This window comes from Meleagris gallopavo, chromosome Z (assembly GCF_000146605.3).
Source record: "Meleagris gallopavo isolate NT-WF06-2002-E0010 breed Aviagen turkey brand Nicholas breeding stock chromosome Z, Turkey_5.1, whole genome shotgun sequence".
Classification (NCBI taxonomy): Eukaryota; Metazoa; Chordata; class Aves; order Galliformes; family Phasianidae; genus Meleagris; species Meleagris gallopavo.
The window spans coordinates 17,197,474-17,205,515 of NC_015041.2; the positions used below are offsets into that span (position 1 = coordinate 17,197,474).

An 8,042-nucleotide genomic window follows, 5' to 3' on the forward strand; every position below is an offset into this window, starting at 1 on the left:
ACTACCCAACATAGTCCCTGACCTGGCTTGATGGAAACAGGGTTTTAGTTGCCTTACCTGTTGCTTAGTCATTAGTCTTCCCTCTGAAGACTTCCAGCAAGGATACCAATTAGTGCAAATGGCTTGTAATTAGTAGTGATGCTTTTTGTAATGTGGATACTGGCTCAATATGAGCAGGAATAAGCCACCAACTCATTTCACATGGTCCATAGGCAGCTGTCAGGAGGTAAAGATTTGCAGTTAATAAAGGCCCATGCAAGAATGAAACTGGTGACTCAGAGGAGTAATGCATTGTCTTGCAATACTGGTCCCCAAAGCTACCACCTCTAATCTAACTGGATCATTCTTAATCCTTTGTTTTACTGAGATTGTGAACGTTTTCTAAGCACTTACTTTAATGTTCTCAGCCACGTATACTGTGTGTATTAAGCATTCTGCCTCAGGCCTCCTGACATAGCACCTTCTCCTTCGGACGGAGGGGAATTTGCGCTCTCTGTTTGCACCCCACTTCATACAGTCTCTATTCCATGCTCCATTAGCACCTTGCTTGCATCTCTTGCTTTCATTCTCTCATTGCTGGTATTCCTCTTGACCCACTTTAGTCTGCTCTCCAGCTCTGCTGGCAGCAGATACACAAAGGCTAATAATAAGTAAGTTCAAATATTTTCCTTCTACTCTCAGCTCTTCCTAATGGGGAAGGGCTCTGATTTTTCTTCAATTTTGAACTTTTACACTCAACCCTTCTTTTTTTGTTGATTTCTTTTTCTGTTTTTTCCCTAATCATATCACTTTCTCCCCTCAGTTCATGCCTGCTTTTATCACCAGAATGGTGTGCCAGCTGTCTTTTCTGTCATTTCCATCCTCTTCAGAATGCTGTCTTTTAACAGCTTTCTTCAACACAAATTCATGAGGTGACATTCAAGTTCACTCCTTTGATCCAAACATGAGCTCCCACTTGCTCCTTCTTCCCCTTTACTGACTACTGGATCAATTTAATTTCCTCTATAGCTTTTTTTTAATTAATATTTTCACCTCCATAAAACGAAACCACTTTTTCTCCCCCTTTCCTGTTGTCCTATGAGTCTAATGTGGGGATGAGGTGGCTGAAAGCAGGCTTTCCCCCTCAGGGCCAACTGTGAGGCCTTAGAACTTGCCTAGGTCTGCTGTGAAACCCCTCTCCCCTAGGCATGTCACAGCCTTTTCTGGGCTTGTCCTTCACTGCCTCCTCCTGCTCTGCCTCTTCAGCTCTCCATTTCTTTCACAGCATATTTGTGTTGGGAGAGGATTCAAAACATGTTCCTTCAGCCAGCCCTCTTCCATGTTTCCTTCCCAGGGCTCCTTCCACTGACACATGGCCTTCTAACAACTTCTCCTCCTCTGGAAGCTACAGACTCCTCCACCTTTTCCAGAACCCTTCTGAAAACCTATATGTTCCTACATATCCTCCATGTCATTACTCACCTTCTTGAGCCAACTATCTAATTATTTGTAATTAGCAGTAACAAGAAGGAACTGGCATGATGGGAAAGACAAATAGATGTGAAGATGAGCTCAGTATAAATGCTTAGAGAGTCATAAAAAGCATCACATACTGTACTGTAAACTCTCTGCATGCATTCACCTTTCCACGACCTCTGTTTAACACCACCTCACTCTATGTCGTGTTGTAAGATATTTAGACTTTATTGTAAGTAGGGACCATCCACTTCATTTCCATAGATACCCAGCACTAACAGAGTTTTGTGTCTGAAAATCAGACCAGCTTTCTTTACTTGCGAAATGAAACTTCATACAAAACATCTTCAGCCTGTGCTAATATATAATAAAAGGAATTTAAATTAGCATGAGTTTATCTCAACTGCCTTGTGCTAAAAAGTCCAGCTTTTCCTGTTCTATCCATTTATTGTACCTCTCATGCATTTTTCACTGCAACAATCCACAGTTTTGTGTGATGGCAGACATGAGAAGCTGGCCTTGAAGACGATAAGCAAATTTCCTTTTTTTTTTTTTTCCTTAGAAGATGAAACTTGCTTTGATGGCAAAACCTTGCTCCCTTTCTTCTGTTCTCCTTGACTATCCTCATCTGCCATAACCTACTTTATCAAGTACTGTACTTCCCCTTTTCTACTTTCTAAGAGAAGCAGTAGTTTTCATTCCTTAGAGCCAGAAAAGCTTATATCCAAATTCACATCTCATTTTTATTTATTCTACAATTCTAACAATATATTAGATATATTGCAGTCAAAGGTGACTTACAAAACAGGGAAGTGGGGGAGGGAGGAGTGTGTAACATGCATACACATATTTCTTTCCTGTTTTACTTCTTTATGATATATTAGAACAGAAGGCCTTGAGAGAATTGGGATCTTGAAAGATATATTTGCTTCTTCATATTTTATCTTTTAAATGATAGCAACATCAAGTCTCTGCAATCCTGGTTCTGATGGTCTTGAGAGACAAGGACTATGGCTTTCTTAGTTCTCAGCTACAAGCAGCTATGCCTGTATCTATCTGTGTTGGGGTCAGTCTCCAGGAATTGCATTTCTTCCCAAAAATCTGTTAATAGTTAGCACTGCAAAGGTATTAAGAGAAGTAGATAAATAAATAACCATTTTAAATAGACTTTTGCAAATCCATTCCTCTCTGAAGTGCTCAGCTCTCAGTAAATGTTATAATCACATAATCTTGTCTTTAGGAGAGAGGAAGAAGAGGAAAGTTGCCAATCCTTCTAAATAACCCCCATCACTTTTTCCCTCCAATGAATTCAAACACATAAATCTCCATACAGCTTTTCAATGTCTTTATTTATACTACATTAAAAAAAAAGAAGATGAGAAAATTCCCTGTGTGTTGAATTTTCTTGAATTGTAATTTTACCCATTAACTTGATGCTAATGCTTGTGTCTGTGAAATCAGCGTTTGAACCATGAGTGGGAGAAGCTAAGTTCTTCCTGCGCCTGTGTTAAGATTGAAAAGTTGACTTCAGACCTCATTTTATTTATCTTGTTAACAGTGTTGATATGGTGGTCATTTAATGTGAAATACTGCAAATTGAGTCTGTCAGAAGAATGGTCCACAGAAAAGACATCCAAAATGACTGGGTTCTAAATGTGTTATTTGAATTACTGCAGAAATTTGGAATAATCTTTGTCTGAGATGTGTACAGTTGTGTGACCAGCCCTAAAGATCTTAAATACAGGTAAATAAATTGTTCGATGTTTATTCTTCAGAGTAGAACTCCGAAAAAAAAGGACAGAGAAAAAAAAGAGATGGTGAGTAGAGGTGTCCAAGAAAGGAAAAAGTATTAACTGAGATCTCTAGTAATAGCAGTAGTAATTCTCTAAACAGGCTTTGGGCCGAGGTTCAACTTTATTCTTAAATGGAAATGGTTGAGTAAAAACAAATTTTAGTCTGAGCTATCTATTCACTCAGTGCCACAGTCAGATTACAAATATTCCTCTGGACAAAATGTAATTGGTAAGGAGAAAGATGGGGTTTTCTCTGGTGGGAAGGCTAGAGGTTGTGCTGAGATCATTGGGAAGGGTTAGTGAGCAGAAAGGGAGCACTTTGTCTGCCTGGCGCTTTGCATCTGACCAGCTTGAGCTGCCTACCAGCTGCCTCTACTTTCTGTCCACCTCTGCCTACAGATCTCTGTATATGAAAAGACACCCAAACACTCACCTACAGAACACCATTGTTCCACCTTCTCCTTTAACTGCCTTTGAGATTATCAGTGGAAAATAAGCAGTGACTTTCATGAATCACTGAAGATAAGCAAGGGAGGCAGACCATGGGGTAATCTTCATTTCTGGCTTGCCTCAAGAGAAGACAAAGTGCTGGGAAGTTCATTCAGCCAAAGTTCTTTTGGAGGTGACTATAAAGAATCTTACTGCCATTTAAGTTCCAAAGAAAAAGTGTTTAGTAACTCATTAACTGGACCAGTTTTGTATCAATAACACATGTGTTCAAGGTACTGTTGACTACATTTACACTTTTAGCACAGAATCATAGAATCATCCATGGTACAATCACAGAATGTTTTGGATTGGAAGGGACCCTTAAAGCTCCCCAAGTTCCAACCCTACTGTCATGGGCAGAGACACCATGCATCAGATTAGATTGCCCAGGTCCCCATCCAACCTGGCCTTGAATGCCTCCAGTTATGGGGAACTTCTACCATCCTCAGGCAACCATTGCCATCATGCCAGTTTTAGGTGTCTCTTTAAATAATAAACAGAAAAGGACAGTAAATAGTTAATCTGGATAATATTTTACTCCTGTTCAAAACACACATGCATAATAGAGACAACAAAAATTTCTTCTTACTGCTGATTACATGGCAGATTTAAAAAACAAGCAACAGTTTAAACTTAGCCTAATTTTATATTATATAGCAGAATCTTTCAAATAAATTTTGCTTCCATGATGAAGTTAATTTACACAGATAAAGCTCAGAGGCTAATTATATGCCAGTTTGCAAACTCATGAACCACAGTATTTATTTCCAACATGTTATGTATATGTGCAGTTTAATTTCTTCCTTCAAACGCTTTGCTCTAACATTGTGGCAATTCAGTTAAAGACTATTTATGCTAATATGGCATAAGGAGTTTAAAAACAGACACAAAAAAAAACCCAACACCAAACAAATAAAAAAAGAACAACAGATTTAATAGTTATCTTTAAGAATCTACATATTGTTTTTTGAAAATCCATCCTTGAATTTTAATCCATCTGATCAATCAGGAAATTGTTATGAATAGACAGTTGAAGGATTACTTTCCAATCTGATTGTTTTCAGAAGTAATGAAAGAAACTGAATCTTTTTTTCTTGATTCATAACTAGCCTGGGCAATGTATGAAAGTTATAGAATAACACGTAATGCCAGATGTCTTTTTCTTTTTTTTTCTTATATACTGTGTTTGAAGTGAATTTATGAAATGGACTAATTTTAGAACACTTTAATTGAATCACAGAATGGCCCAGAATACTTGAGACACTAGTAGCATTGCTGGGTAATGCATTATTATTTTGATATTAAAGAATAAACTATTTGAATTTTCTCCTTGATTTGTTTGCTGGGCAGATTACCACACTGGGCTATGCAAGTACTGGTATACATCTGCAAAAAGGTATTTTGAGATTCAATAACTATGTTTTGATAAGTACAAGAAAGTATTTGCTTTTCTGTGACAATGTTATTTCCTGGGTCCACTACACAGCCTAGGGAAACCTATGTGTCAACTTTCACGTTTAATTACTATATTTTCCTCCAAATACATATGCTCCCAAAGTAAATGCTCCTGTTATGTTTGCTCTTGTTTTCAATAGAAAAATTAGAACCACTGCCTGACAAGCAGAAAATCCACAACATAGGACTTACTTTCAGGAGAACATAAGACGTGTTATAAGGAGGACTGGACAAGTATGTTTCTAATATTTATTTTCTCAACTGCAGAATTACAACAGGGATTGTGTGATTGAGTAAAGGAGGTCAATTACTTCACTACAGTGAAGACCTACATTTAAGACTTGATCCACCCTGGGAGAGAATTTCAGAACCTTTGTTCTAGATACTAGTCTTTATGTTACAAGTTCTAAAGCAGGCACTAGGGAAAGGGCAGTGTACTTTGAAATGGATATTTTTCCTTATCCTGATCCAAAAGCCTCTCTTATTTGTCAATGTGAAAGTTAAAAGAGAGGTGAGGATACAGAACACTAATCAGAAAGACACAGAAGGGTTTAGAAAACACCAAGAATTCTGGTATTACATATATGTACGACACACAGACAACTGATTGACTTAGCTGTATTGAATGAAGTGCATTACAGCTGTACACAACCAATTAGTATTTTACAATAGCATTTGGGTCTTTTATACCCACTTTTAATTATCCTGCGTATGAGGCCTGTTTACTTGCTTACAGCAGCCTGAACTTCAGCCACAGGAAAATAATTTTGGTATTCAAAGAAATTAAAGTCATTGGAGTAGAAGTTCATAGTTTCTCCAACACACACACAGTCAAAAAAGAACTCTGTTTTTTCTGTTTGAATAAATTGAGTACTATAGAACAAGTAATTTTTGTGTTCTAAATTGTTTGCTGGTGTCATAAAGAAAAAGTGAGATCTTTTCTAAGAGGAAAGGGCTCAACAGTGTGCAACCAATTAAGACGTAGCTTCTCAGGAATAATCATTGTCTCCTGTTGCATTAATGAGCCCATCTGAAGAACTCCATTAGGTCTTCCTGCCTAGACTTGAGAAGCAAATAAATACTACCTAATGCATAGTATTCAACATAGGTGAAACACTCACTTTCACACATGCTTGCTGCAAGATGAAGAAAGTCAGTGCTACAGCCTCTACTCCCTATCTTGGATTGTCATCTTTGTCTCGCCTGCACTTGAACTACTGCTTTCTGCTGTATCAGCTGCTTGAAGATTGGCATGCATTTAGGTCTAAGTACTGTACTACTTGTAGAGAGAAATGTAGAGAGAAATAAGCCCAGACCACAAGACGACATTCTGCACTGAGTCATGAGTCCCCAGTAACCCAATCTATTTGCATAATTTAATAGACATATTGCATTCCCTTCCATTTAGGAAAGGCAAATGCTTTTACATTTGTACTCTTTGGAGCAATAGGATTGCCCTACAGGTTAAGTCCTCCTTGTACTGGTCCCAGCATTGGGGGTATTCTCTCAGAACAATAACTAAGTGTCAGTATCTACACCATCATGCTGTCGCTTCATCAATATGGATGCTTGTGTGCACAGTCATGTACAATCTGTTCAATTCTATACCTCATCACTCCTATCCTGACTGGTAGCCAACTTCTTTCATTTATTTTTAAGTGGCTTTAGGAATGCAAACCTGCCAGATATACAGCAAGATGAAGCAAGGGATGTGAAGTTGTACTGTAAAAAGAGCAGACATGAGTGCTTCAGGTTTTCCATTCACTTTATTTCCAATAGAGTTATATTCAAAATGTCAAGATCAAAAAAAAAAAAGAAAAAAAGAAAAAAAAATTAGTGTAATAAATACTTCACTTTGGGCTGTAATAAATAAAAAAGTTATTAAGAAGGAATGCACTTTGCCAGCCACAAGTGTGGGTAGTTTCTAGAAAAAAAAAAAAAGAAAAAAGTATGGCCATAGTTCACAGTTAAGCAGCCAGAAGCTGCTTATTACAGCTATTCCATAACCATGGATTTTGCCCTTCCCTCCCTTTCCAGATGCATATTCACAGTTTAACTCCATCAAAAATGCTCTCTTATAGAGGAGCAAGAAGTCACGCTCTGCTCAGAATTCAAGTCAAAGATATCTTTAACACACACATGAAGCAAGGAAAACTACGGTCCGAAGAACTCCTTGTCACACCATTTTAGTCCAACAGTAGGATCAGGCGTCTGTAACAGAAGTGTGCCCAGCACACTATGACAGTCAGGTTTTCGTACCACCACATATCCCCATTAACATACTAGTTGCTTCAATATCCCCACTGTAGATTTCACAGTGAACAAGAGGGTCCGTATGGTTTAACGGAGTCAGTCCCTTCAGTTACATCGCTGCAGTAGCATGTTCAGAGCATATTCCATTCTATGTTTTAGTTCCAGTGAGCATCCTGAAACCAGAAGAGTTGTCAGACGAAACGTTGTTGATATCCTGTCTTCATTGATGTAGGTAAGGAGATACTCCTCACTCTGATTGCAAATGATGATTTTTGTGTGATCGTGATAGAAGTTCACCTGCAAAAGAGAAGAGAGCTCCTGTTTGTATACTTTCTCATCTCAGTGTCTGCTGCTTGCTAGTTTTGCAATTAAGTACAGTAGAAGCATTTTGTCAGGAGATGCTACCAAACTTACTTGAAATGTGCCATCATTAAAGAGCATCATCAATGCTTTATCAGATTTAAGCCACTGTAGGAGGTAAAGCCTGGGCCTGCGTACATCTGTTAGGCTGGGCAAATCTCCTCCCTAGGAAAGGAAATATACACCATATTAAGCGCTGGGTTCGCTTGCTTAAAGTTCACTTCTGCAGCTCAAAAA

At 38.2% G+C, this 8,042-nt stretch overlaps 1 long non-coding RNA gene across 1 annotated transcript; it reads right to left on the reverse strand.

The window, feature by feature from the left end:
- Window positions 1-6,939: 6,939 nt before the first annotated feature.
- On the reverse strand, window positions 6,940-8,036 carry LOC109363919. The gene is made up of 2 exons (XR_002109820.2): window positions 7,860-8,036; window positions 6,940-7,742 (listed from the first exon to the last, which is right to left on the reverse strand). It is a non-coding gene; the product is annotated as an uncharacterized LOC109363919 (long non-coding RNA).
- Between the last annotated feature and the right edge of the window lie 6 nt (window positions 8,037-8,042).